The 13,487-nt window shown below is 45.2% G+C and overlaps 2 protein-coding genes across 5 annotated transcripts in view; one reads left to right on the top strand and one right to left on the bottom strand.

Moving 5' to 3' along the window:
• Positions 1-13,487, bottom strand: part of HHAT (hedgehog acyltransferase) — a 516,536-nt gene that overhangs the window by 96,368 nt on the left and 406,681 nt on the right. The window lies entirely within an intron of this gene.
• Positions 1-13,487, top strand: part of KCNH1 (potassium voltage-gated channel subfamily H member 1) — a 417,868-nt gene that overhangs the window by 361,254 nt on the left and 43,127 nt on the right. The gene's annotated exons all lie outside the window — the stretch shown is intronic.

The raw sequence follows: 13,487 nt of genomic DNA, 5'->3' as shown, positions 1-13,487 counted from the left end.
TGCCAACCCCCAGAGTAGATTAATTAAGATTCAGTAGATATTGGGTGTTCCCCATGAGTGTGCATTTTTAACAAGTACCAGGTGATTGTGATGCAGGTGGTCTCTGACCATAAAGAATATAGGTTTAGAACCTCCAAGCCTCCTTTGTTGTCCTTTAGTGGTCCAGCCACAGTTGCTTCACTTTGCTTTGTGGTTCAGATCAATCTCTTGTTTGGAGGATCATCAAGATCCCTGTGGGATTAGCTGTGAAAATCCCTAGGGACAGGAGATAGGGTTCAAAAGGGTTTTGTTTTTATTTTTTATTTATTAATTTTTTTAAAGTTATTTGTTTATTTATTTGGCTGTGCCAGGTCTTTAGTTGCAGCACGCAGGATCTTCATTGCTGCATGGGGGAATCTTCATTGTGGCATGCGGGATCTTTAGTTGCAGTATGCGGGACCTAGTTCCCTGACCATGGATTGAATCCAGGCCCCCTGTATTGGGAGTGCGGAGTCTTAACCACTAGACCACCAGGGAAGTTCCCAGAAGGGTTTTGTTTTTAAATGTTCTGCTGCTTTCTATCCCATGACAGTCTTCTGTATTCTTTTGAATATTGGAGGGAGGATGAAGATGTGCCTGGCTCTTACATGTCAGCAGAAGCTACATTCCAGAGAAGGCTTGTCAAGTCATTTCCAAAGAACCAGACCTTCTCATGCTTTGATTGAAAAGGAGCTTGTTTTGTTTGAAGTCAGGATAATTTCTTATATATCTGGTGGTAGAACATCTAGACATATTTTTTAAAGATTATCAATATCTCAGTTTGCTCCCATGCCTATAGTTGCACACACCTCTTGCACCATTTTGTCCTCGACAATGAAAAGTTAACCAGGGGCTGTGCTCCTGTGTCCTATGGGCTTCTTTTTTTTTTTTTTTTTTTTAAGGAATTCCTTTATTTTTATTTTTTATTTATTTACTTTTGGCTGTGTTGGGTCGTCGTTTCTGTACGAGGGCTTCCTCTAGTTGCGGCAAGCGGGGGCCTCTCACTATCGCGGCCTCTCTTGCTGCGGAGCACAGGCTCCAGACGTGCAGGCTCAGTAGTTGTGGCTCATGGGCCTAGTTGCTCCGCGGCATGTGGGATCTTCCCAGACCAGGACTCGAACCCATGTCCCCTGCATTGGCAGGCAGATTCTCAACCACTGCGCCACCAGGGAAGCCCCTATGGGCTTCTTGAGTAAGGGAAGCCTCTGTGTGCACGTTGGAACTATCACATACTTACCATGAAGGAGACCCTGTAGGAATCTGCCTTGGTTTTGCTGATCAAAAATAGGGCTTCAGTATTGAAATATGTACTTCTTTTCCCCTTTGAAATACACATCTCTCTGTGTTCTGTTGGCCAGAATAGTTTCTTTTGCAGTACAAGGAACTTACAAGAGAGCATGAAAAGACTTTGTGGTCTTCCTAACCACACATAGCATGTGAATTTTTGATGTGTTGCTTTGTTCCTTCATTCCTTCGTCAAAAAGAAAACATTGATGTGTCTCCTGTCTACCAAACACTGGGCATGTGAGAATGATTAAGAGACAGTTCCTGTCTTCTAGAAGCATATAGCCTAGAGAGGCAAACAGATAACTATAATATAATGTCACAAGTGCTGTGATTGCCCAGAGGTGGGGAAATCTTCACAGAGAAGGTAACATTTGTACTGGACCTTGTTGGATTCATAGGAGCTTAGCGGACCAAGAGGGGTAATGAGCGTTCCTGACAAAGAATACAGGCCCAGCAAGAACAGAAATATATGGATGTATTAATATATGGCCTGGTTGGGGAACGGTGTGGTATGGGATTCAGCACAGGGGACTGGGAAGCAGAAGGGGCTGGAAAGCCATTTTGTGAAGGGCCTTCAGGGTGACTTAAAACATTTAAATGAGGCAAATGCAGTCCTGGCTGTCCTGCAGAAGTGAGCTTCTACAGCTGGTCATTAAGCTCCTGATCATCTTTGATGTCTCTGTAAAGATTTCCTCCATTCAGATTTCCTTTTGTTCAGGAGGCCTTCCCCTGTCACCCTTCATCCCCTCCTCCCCGGCTGAGTTAAGCGATCCGTGGGCAGGTCCACCATTGAGCCACCACGCTGGGTTATGTTTGCCTTTTATGTATCAGGCTTACCCCACTGGACCGGAAGCTTGCTTCCTCTCCGCTCCAGAGGCTGGACCTTACTTGGTGTTTTTCACCCAGAATCTTGGGTCGTGTCTAGCACGGGTAGGATGCTCAGTAAATGTATCTTGGATGAATGTATGGAAACTGAATGAGTGCCCTACACTCCCCTGTGAGATGGAACCTAACATGTCACACTGAGGGGCTTAAAAATACTTTCATAAGTAATTCAGACACCAAAACATGTCTGCGTTGTGCGGCTATGAGCAGTGAGAATGGAAGTTGCATGAGATGAACTGTTAGGGATGCCTTAAGGCAGTTATAAGCTATAATCTTATAGGGTAAAGAGGAAAGGGTTAATTGGATGGCAGTGACAGGCTGAAGCCTCTGATTACCCAAGCCTTTATTATACAACCCAAACTAGCTGTCTCAGCTAAAGTGGCCATGGTGGCTCTCATCCTCCGAAAAACAGACGCTTTAATATGGAAAATTATTTTCCATCATTTCCTTATGACAGGAAAAGTCAGGGAGATTGGATGTTCTGTTCCACATGGCAGTCGGTGGAGGATGTTTAAATCCTGATGATTTTGCCCTAGAAAATGAGAGCTATTAACTGAAGCATTCGTTGGAATTGGCAGGCAGGACCTATCTATCTGAACAGATGAGGTATCAGCATGGGGTGGGCCGTGGATGCCTTTGTGAGTTGAAACACTCACTGTGGGCCCTAAAAGGTAACAGGAGACCCTGAAGTCAATCTCCAGCTCAGCCTTCCAGAAGCACATGGTGGAACTGGATGGTAAAATAAAAACATTTTGAACGTCTGAAAATCCTGTTCACAAAGCCCATGCACTCTGTTGTATGGGAAAGACTCTTAGCCCTCAGCCTGTTTTTTGAATCCTATTTATAAGGAAAGTAAACATGATGTCAAATGGGATTTCCTTTTTCTGAAACCCAGGTCTCCCAGTATGTCCAGTAGGAAAGCCATTTGATGAATTTTTTTTAATCTCTAGATTATTCCTTCAGGATTGGCAATATTGCAGAGAAAAGTAAGCAGAGGCCTGGAATCAGATTCAGATCCTACTATTGACTAGATTTGTGGTTATCCAGCCTTGGCTGCACGTTGGAATCATCCAGGGTGCTTTAAAAATACTCTACCCCAGAGATTCTGATTTAATTGGCTGACCATGCAGTCTGGGCACTGTGATTTGGGGTTCTAAGGGTCAGCCATGGTTGAGAACTACTGTATTAAAAGAATCACCTTGGAAAAGTTACCCAACCTCTGTGGGTCTTATTTTTTTCTTGCCCGTAAACTGGGGATTATAATATGAAACTCACAGAATCGTGAGGATGAAATCAGATAAGGTCTGTTCAGTGAGTGATGATTACTGACAGCTATTACCACATTGCTGAAGATGGGATTGTGGATGGCCCATAGAAGCTGGTGACCTTGGGCTTCCCATGTGAACAACCCAGGCCACACTCTTTCCCAGCCGTGGTGGGGACCACATGAGAGGCTGTGGATACCCATGTCTGGTGTGTGGCAGCTCACTGCATGGACAGATCACAGGCTTTCTTTCCACATGAGGACATCTGATGCTGTCCGACCGGCTGTGCCTTGACTCACAAGTGCCCCTTGGTTAACCTTCTGAGGGCTGGACTTCTCCACTCCCATGGCTAACTTCCATGGTTTGTCTTCTTTGTTCTAGAATTATTGATTTCTTGTTTGTTTTTTTCTTTTTAATCTTCAAGAAGTCAGGACCTGAAGCCAGAAGAGCCATGGGAACAAAAACACCTCGTTTTTATTTTTCTCTTTGTTGCTTAGCATGTGGGCTGACAGTCCCCAGACTGTCATGAGAAGGCCTTTCTGTTTTGGTGAGGTCATCAGGTTACCACTTAGCTTTACTTTAAAGGAAAGATACATTAGGAAAGAGTTTTTTCTGTGTTTCCCTGGGGAAGGCTTCCTGGGGGACAGAGTGAACCCTTCCTCCCTTCCTCTCCTCCACCTCTGACGAGTAGCTGGACCCACAAAGGAGGGCTTCTCTCCCCGAGGGCCGCAGTCACTCCTATCGCAGAGATGTTAGCATTGACTGCCATGATTGACCATGACCACCATGACCTTCCTCACAAAAGAACATTTTTCTGGTGGCTAAAGGATGAGAGATGTGATATTTTTACTCTATATAACATAGTTGTTTTCTGTTTGTTTGTTTTACAGAGAAGTGCAAGGCTTTTTATTTTTATTATTTTTTAAAAATTTTTATTGGAGTATAGTTGACTTACAATTGTTGTGTTAGTTTCTGCTATATGGCAAAGTGAATCAGTTATACATATACATATATCCACTCTTTCTTAGATTCTTTTCCCATATAGGTTATTACAGAGTACTGAGTAGAATTCCCTATGCTATACAGTAGTTCCTTATTATATATAACATAGTTTTTAAATTTTAAGTTTAAAAATGTAAGTTATCTTTTTTCAAGGAAGAAAGGGATTTGAGAGTTTTTCAGAGATACCTGATGTGGGTGAGGCCAAATGGGTTTCCTGTCTGATCTGCCCTGCTTACTTAAGTACTTTGGTCAAACATCTTTACTGATTAATTTTACCCTTACAATTGAATGCCCTTCACAAGTCTATTTACATTTCCATAAATTGGTGTTGGTTTTATCAGGATAAGTTATCTCCTTGGAGGCCTGACAGGAACAGGATGTACATTAACCCCAGCAAGGCTAGTATGAGATATTTCCAGGAATGCCTTTGTTCCTCTACACATATGGGGTTAAAACAAACAGTCCAGTTTCTGGGAAGCTGTCCTCTGTTCATCATGTAAACTGAATCTCTCTTCTTCCATCCCTCAGGCTTTAGATTATTTTAGTTTACTAGACCCAATTATAGGGAATTTCAGAAATTCATAGAGAAGGATAGTCATACATTCCATCAACTTGTATTGAGTCATACACTGTGCCAAGCCAAGAGACAGAAGATGAATCAGACCCCAGGGAACTCAGGTGGCTACGAGGAATACTATTCCTCTATTACCATTCCGAAGAATAAAGGCGACAAACATGGGGCAGGTGCACACAGAGGCAGGGGTGGTGGAGTGCAGAATTCATCTGCGCTATCAACCCAACCAGGCACTTCTCTGCTACCCGCTGCCTGGGCACAGGAAAACTGATCCCTTCGCTCAGGGAGCTCCGGCTTTCCTTCGTTCCCTGGCTAATCAGTGGGCTCCTGCTATGTGCCAGGCATTGCCCTCAGCCTTAAGGATAGAGCAATTAACAAGACAGCCGCAGTCTATCTGTGATGGCCAGAATAATGGGGGGAGGTGGGTGCCTCCCTGCAAAATGGGAGAGTAAAATATGAATATGGTGACTATGTATAAGCACACATAACAGCAAACACGAAAGCCAGAACAGCCCTTGGAGCCCCAGGAACCCCTCTGGGGATGAATCAATAGTCCTTTCTCTCTGTAGAGCTTCATCTTTTGCAAGTGTCTTTCCATCCTCACCTTTTTCACTCCACCCCAAGAAGCAGCACAGCCTAGATTGTTATCCCTGTTCACAAGTGGGGTATGGGGAGACTGCTTGGGTTTAAAGTGCAATCTCTTGGCCTCAGAGCAGATTTTCCATTTTATGTTTTTGTGAAGCTCGTGGTCTCTTGTGAGGCTCCAGCTCAGGGCATTAGTCTCCTTATAGAGTCTGGGGCTGGAACCCACTGGAGCTTTCTCAGTGCTTGGTCATGGACTGATGGGCATGGAGGGAAGGGTGAGGGTATATGAGGGAGAGGCAATCTTCAGCAGATCATGAGTCAGCTTAGAAACCTAAGGAAAAAAGGTGGGCCAGGTTTGTGGTCTCTCCTGGAGCCACAGGGAAAAGGACAGCTCAGCTGTAGCAACTGGCTTCTGACAGCTTCTATCTGCAGCTTCTGACATGTCTCAAAAAGCGAGGAGGAGCTGAGACAGAGTCTACTCTGTGCCTTGTTGCCTGGGGGCAATTGTGTTCATCCACGGAGGGAGTCTAAATTTTATTCCAGCCATCCACTTCTACGCACTTAAGTCTCAGAGTCATATCAGGGATCTCATTATTCTAAAAAAAAAAAACAGAAACAAAAACACCTCAAGAGAAAAGGCATTTTATAAAAGCTAAACATTTTATTAACCCAAACCACCAAGTGCTTATACAGCTGGTCTCAGCCTTTGTGAGCCTGAGCTCTTGCAGTCAAGAATTTTCATCAGAATTAAAAATCACTCTGATGACCAGGCTGGCAGTGGTTAAGAGCCAGGGCAGCAGGACGTGGTCATGCTGGTTAAATTTAGGTGCTTTTAGTCACCAGAGCATCAGGTATGTATTGTGTGTGCAAATCCAGTGGCAGGTGGAAAAGCCACAAGATCCAGTGGAGAGAGCTCTTGAGCTGAGCCAGGAGGCTTGGCCTGGCTTCCCCACCTTAGCTCAAGGCTCCTGTGTACAGCCAACGCTTCCCTCCTGCTCTCTGGGCCACTGAGTCCTAGCTATAAAAAAGCAGGTTGAACTTGGGTCCCTTAGGGTCCTCCTAGCTCTAAAGCACCAGGGGCAGTAGTATGGCTTGCAAGAATGATAAAGGAAGCAGCTGCAGAAGGGCAAGATGACACCAGTGTCAGGGCTTATCCTTGTTCTATGACACCCAGTTTTTGTTGACTCTGTTCTCCTCCCACTAGCCCCCTGAGGAGGCCCAACTTTCTGGACAAACAGTGAGGAGCAGAGATAACATCTCAGCTGCTATAGTTGCTCCTCTCCTTGGTCAGGAGTGAGATCTGCCACCTTTTCCCAGCCAGGGTCCCTCTAGGCAGGGATTCAGCCAAGGAGAACAGGTGAGACAGTGTGGCGATGCCACTACATGGCCATTTTTGGCCAGAGTTGGTGAGAAAAACAATAGATCTATATTGTTCCCGGCTCTTTTGAGCAATCAGGTTCAAGTGAACCCATTTAGATATAATTAAAATTATAACCCTTATGACTTTTCCCTTTTCTTTAGCACAGATTGTTCTGTGTTCTTCCCCAGACTGTCCCCCAGCTAACCTGACCTTGAGTGACTCTACCTTCTTTACTGTTTAATTGCAGCTGCTTAGTCTCACTTTGATATCATTGCCTATAAGATGGGAGTTTCATGGTCTAGACAAGCCAGTGCAGTGTCAGCCTTCATGAAATTCTATTTGGTTAAACCCTGCTGTCTTCTTGGCTCACCTCATTTTTTAGTCAAAAGAATGCCAAGAATTCCTCAATTCTCTCCCCTCCCCAATTCTTCCTTCCCACACATCTTTATTTTCTTGTACTCTCTCCAGAAGTTCTGGCTCACTATACTAATTTTACTGCTTCTACAAATCCTTGATGCTCTTTCTACCTTCTATAAAGTGGTTTTCTCCTGTTAATTCTACCTACTTGGCAGTTTGCAAATTGCCTTCTCACAAGTCCTGTTTGGCCATAGCATGGCCCTCCTGCTATGGGGGCTTCAGGGTAGGGCAGTGGTGTGGCCCTCGCTTTCAGAGAGCTGAAAATCTGCCCACTCCCCCATTCAAGAGGAGTGGAGGAAAGGAGATGGGGAAGCACACACACACACACACACACACACACACACACACACACACACACACACAGCCCTAGGAGATGGAGGGAGGGAAGGGAGTCCAATGTGCCAGGCCTTGGGTTGGGGATTTAACCTTTTTTGTCTCATTTGATCCTCATAACATCTTGTGAGGCAGTATTGGGCTGCTTTCCAAATTTACAAATGAAGCAACATGCTCCAAGGGTTAAAAAGAGTGTCTATTAAAAGTTAAAAGAATTATGCATCTCATTCCACAAATTCAGTTAGGCAAGAAAAATGACCTTATTTTTCTGTAAATCAATTTAGGTTTTATTTCAAGCCCCCATAACTACAAGTGGCAGCACGTTCAACTCAGGAGATTTGGGGCCACTCCCCACATTTCTCAGGGAGTGATCCAAGTTCTGGCCAGCACTGTTCATTAGAACTTTCTGTGATGATGGAAACATATTTGCACTGCTCCATGCACCTAGCTCCTAACCATAGGTGACTGTTGAGCATTTGAAATGTGGTTAATGTAACTGAGCTAATGACTTTTCAGTTTTATTTAAATTAATTTAAATTATCTGCTTGGTGCTTTGTGACCACATACACGGGTGGGATAGGGAGGATGGGAGGGAGACGTAAGAAGGAGGAGATATGGGGATATATGTATACATATAGCTGATTTACTTTGTTATAAAGCAGAAACTAACACACCATTGTAAAGCAATTATACTCCAATAAAGATGTTAAAAAAAAAAAGAAATGATCATATTTTAGACATATAAGGCTAAATTGCATATTATTAAAATTAGTGGGTTTTTTTTGTTTAGTTTCCATTGTTTTATTCTTCCTTATTCTTTTTTTAAATTTGCTTAAAAATTTTTTTTATTTTTATATAATCTCTAAAGGTTACTTTCCATTTACAGTTATTACAAAATATTGGCTATATTCCCCGAGTTGTACAATACATCCTTGAACCTATCTTATAGCCAATAGTTTATACCTCCCACTCCCCCATCCCTATATATTTTATACATATAATATATAAAATTAGTTTTATCTCTATCTTTTTACTTTTTTAATGTAGTTCTAGAAGATTCACATGTGTGACATCTGTGGCTTGGCTTGCATTTCTGTTGGAGAGCACTGATCAAGGGAATCACCGTGCTACTCCGAGTCTCCTGAGGGAGGTGCAAATCCACTTCCTGAGAGTCTGGCCTCCAGGATGGGGAAGGGTCAAGGCAGAACTGGAAATACACATTTCACAATGTTGCTCCCCCTACCCCAGCACCTGGGCTCTCCAGTGAATTCTAAAAGAGAAGAGGGTTCCCAGCCTGCAGCTGGACCTCCCTACAGGCTGAGGGTCTGTCCGGGAGTGAAGTGAGGCCCAGGAGGGAGGGAGAAAGTACTGTCAGCCTCAGCCTAGGGCAGGGCCCGCCTCACCTTGTCAAAAGCTGAATCCCTGAGGGGAGGGAGCAGCAGAGGCCTGCTGAGGGCAGTCTGGGGACTAAAGTGCATTCATATGCTGACCCATCAGGGTTTGACTGATGAATCCCCTCACATCCCCAACACGTCCCACCTCTGGGTGTGACCACCAGTCAAGGCATTCAGTCCGTAGGTCTGCAATTGGATCCTCCCTCTCTTACCCCAGACCCTAGCTGAGGGCCTGGCCCTTCAAAGTCCTTTGGGAAATGCTTGTTGAACACACTGGGCCAATGAAGACAGTGACTCACCTAATCCCAGAGGCTCCCTGGGAGGCAAAGAGGAGCCGCTTATAAAGCAATTTAGAAATGAATTAGTGTGTGGTCAAATAGAAGACAAAACTCAAACCAAAGAGGTGAACTCCTCTTTTTTGTTGTTCTCAGTCCGTCAATCGACTTGTGTGCCCAGCACCTACTCTTTGCAGAGCCCTAATGATCTCCATGGCTGGAATGGGGAGAATAGGAGCCCTCAGGGAGCTTGGTTGTAGAGGACGTGGGTCACTGTGCCCATGGAGCACATAAACACCTGGAGGTGAGGAAAGGAGGCCTCAGTGAATGTAGTAGACATGTTGGGGAAGGTAAACTCCCAGGCAAGTTGGAGTTCAGAAATCAAATTCCATTTAAAATGCCTGTAAGGGAGACCCCACTGTTGGAAGAACCCTGCAGCAAATCATTCCACAATGTAAATCCTTCAATAGTAACATACAGTTGTTGGGGGGGTTTCAGAAAAATCTGGATTTTTTTGTGGGTCACACACTTTCTTAAATCAAGACCCACCTGAGCGTTGCAAACAGAACATCTTTGAGCAGGGATGGGGGTGCTTAGAAAACAGACGCCAGGAAACGTGGTGCGTCAACTTGCTGGTGGCCTTCTCTGAGGGACTATTCCCATTGTCCCAGGATTTGCTTCCCTTTAGATCCCTGACACCAGGGCAGCAGGGCTCCTGCAGCATCTCCTGAAGTTCTGTCTGGAGAACTGTCCTGCTACCCTGGTCTCAGAGCCTGTGCTGAGGCTAGAAAGACCCCACCGAGGGCTCCTCCTGTCCCAGGGCCCCCAAAAGCTGTGTTGTGTTGCTGTACACCTCAGAGAGCATGTCTCCTCCAGTCCCCACAGAGAGTCACACGTGGGCTGGTGTTTATGATTATTGTTGCTGACATTGGGTTAGAACCTCAAGCCCTTTCTTCTCAGCCCTGAAAAATTACAGTGACTCATGATTGTGTATAACAATTAACTCTTGATAGGAAAATTATGCCCTAGTGATTATGGTGCAAAATCCTGGGGAGGTTGTTATGAGAGATTAGTGATGCAAACTTGAACCAATTCAGACTAATCCCATTAAGATTTTTATTGTGAGTTGTGTAACTCTGGCTGTTGACAGTCGAGGCTCAGCAAAAGAAAACTGGGCTCCGCATCCCTCCTGGTCCACAGGCAGGGAGTGGCCAGAGGCGTGCTCAGTGCCTGGGCGTGAGTCATCTGGTGCAGGCAGCACATCTGTCCTTCCAGAAATGGTCCTGAGCCTATCGGAGTGGGTGGAGGCCTGTCCTGGCCCCTGATAGAGGAGAGCTGGGAGTTTCTATTCTAGAACTTTCACTGAGTCATTACTGGTCTTTACCGCTGTTGGGCCTTCCCATGAAGGCAGATCTTTTCCGTGGACTTGATCTGAAGTCTTCCTGCTCCGAGGTCTGGCTGCCCCATGCCCTCCTTCCAGGACTAACACAGTCCTCCGACAGAGAGTCTGTGCTGGTCAGACATCACCACGGAGCATCCCTTTGGGGACCAGTCCTCTGTCTGAGGAGACAGCGTGCACTCCAGAACATTCCAAGGGACTCCTGTTAGAGCAATGCCACTGGCAAGTGGGATCATGCATCAGCCTCATACGGGTACTGCCTGAATTAAGTACCCACATTCATTTCTTACCTTCTGGGTTGTTCCCCCCAAAGGAGAGACACCTAGACAGACAGATGGCATAGAGAGGAGCTGGAGTGCATAACAGATGAAGACAAAAAGGATACAGACCACATCCTCTCTGAGGACAGGAATGGTGTGGTGATCCTCATTGTGTCTCCAGAATATAGCCTAGAACACTGGAGCCACGGGGCTACATATCTGAGTGAATGGATGAATTAAGACCATAATTCATGAATTAGGGTGTGCATGTATATTGACCCCTGTAATAAACATGTAATACTGACCCCTTGTGTAACGCAACAAACTCATTGCATGTACCATCACATTTAGTCCTCAATGACCCATTCCGCTGATGAGTACACTGAGTTTTGGGTTGAGAAATTTGCCTAAAGTCATATGGTAAGTAAGAAACAGAGGGCCCCAACCCCAGGTAAAGGCGGTGGGGGGGGCGGAAAGGACAGAAGAAAATGTTTAACAAGCACCTATCCCGAACCAGGTTTCATTTAAAACCCTTTCATCTACCTTATAACGTTTGTCGTAAAGTTCCACGAGATAGATTTTACTCTTCTTATTGACAGATGAGAAACTGAGAGTCAGAGAGGTTAAGTGATGTGCACTAAGCACACACAGCCATCAGCCATTGCACAGAGACGCTGCATCACAGCTCACATGCAATTCCACAGCCCAGAGCTCCTTCTGTGAACTTCGTGCCCCCCCACTGCACCCGACACAAGACAAAGGCCCCTTCACTTCTCACATCAGGAGCAGTGCAGGCAGCACATTGATCTGTAGGTTGGAGAAAGTTATCAATATTCACACCATTTTGTTTAGGACAATCATGAGAAGCCACCCCCCTGAGTGGTGGGAGAATGGTTGAGCCCTTCTAGGTCACTGAGGCTCCCAGCACACAGGTCTGCTTTGTTGGTGCTGAATTCCTGCTAGTTCCACCCAGAGCCACTTTGGTCCTGAATGAAGTTAACTTCTGTGTATTTGACCTCTGAACTTTCCACTTCGTGAAAATAGATTTTCTTTAATGCAATGCAAGCAGGTGTCTATTGATTACTGCTTATGGGCCTGGCCCTGGGCTGTGTCCTGAAAATGCAGACAAGAATAGGACAGGCCAGAGGGAAAGGCAGAAAAGTCTATGTCAGAAGGAAAAATGAATAAGTGCTAAATTGTAGCAATTGCCATGAACTGTGGGAACAATTACTTTAGCCCGGAAATATATAAGAAGGCTTCCTGGAGGAGGTGGCATTCGAGTTGGACTTGAAAGAGGAGAAGTTCTCTGGGCATAGAATGAAGGGCCAGACATTACAGGCTGAGAAGAGAGTAAAGCTGAGACAGCTGGTCTGTTCTTCCCCCCAACCGCTTCCCTAACTCCCACACCTCTGGGCAAAAACTCACCACCCAAAGCCAAGGATAATTGGGCAGGCAAATCTATTTCTTTAAGAAGATCAGGGAAAGGGATCACATCTTGTTATATATTTTACCCCCAGAGCCTACAGACCTGGCAATTAGAAGATGCTCATTTAACGTTTATGGAAGAAAGAGAGAATGGACTGCATTCCCCAAAGCCAGAACAGAACTGCATCTTTAGTGCTGAAAGTGTGATTTGGGACTTTGATGATGTCTTTGTGAGTTAAGGGCTGGAAACTTCCAATCTTGTGCCTGGTCCTATTGCCATCTTTGCTTTGGCCTCTAGGAGACACAGAACTAGATTGATGGCATCTGTTAGAATTTTGTGTTTGGTTTTCGGCTATATCTCATTTGCTACCTTTGTTTTCCTTCTCTCCTCATTTTCTTGCTAATGTTATCATTTATCTTGTGTTTTATGCATTTAAAAAAGCACCTCCGATTCTGTTGGTTTTTGAATTGAGTTGGAGAAAAGGTTTTTTAAAGGTGAGTGAAATCAATTGGCAAACACAGGAGCAAACCAAAGTAAAGGATTATTGCCTGCATAAGAGCAACCCTCCCGGTGAAGAAGCTGGAGCAAAAAGGATGCGCGGAGCTCTCTGAACAAGTGCCGGGTGAGCCAGGCAGAAGGGAGGCCACCAGCTCTGCGGCTGGGACGCGGAGGGAAGAGACTGTCCACAGCTTCTCCAAGGCCTTGGCACTGGGCGGGGGCTCACAGGCTAGCACTCTGGGGCTCGCAGATTCCCGTTCGTGTGGATGTGCAACTCTCAGACCCTTTAGTGAACTTAAGACAAAAGCATGAGGGCCCCAGGCATTCAGAGAAAGCGAAAATGAGTCTTCTGAAAAGTTGGAAGCCAGATTATTTATGGCAGCAGCAACACAGTTGGGCATCTCCTCCTGCTTCCTTCAGCATTGTTTTTAGGTGAATGGACAGCCAAACTAGTTGAGGAAAACGTCAAAACGAAGTAGGTCTAGCATCGAATCTTCACTCGCTGTACT

Source organism: Balaenoptera physalus (assembly GCF_965194825.1).
Source record: "Balaenoptera physalus genome assembly, chromosome: 1".
Classification (NCBI taxonomy): domain Eukaryota; kingdom Metazoa; phylum Chordata; class Mammalia; order Artiodactyla; family Balaenopteridae; genus Balaenoptera; species Balaenoptera physalus.
Note: the sequence above shows the minus strand (reverse complement) of the source record. Positions and strands in the feature narration are given on the sequence as shown.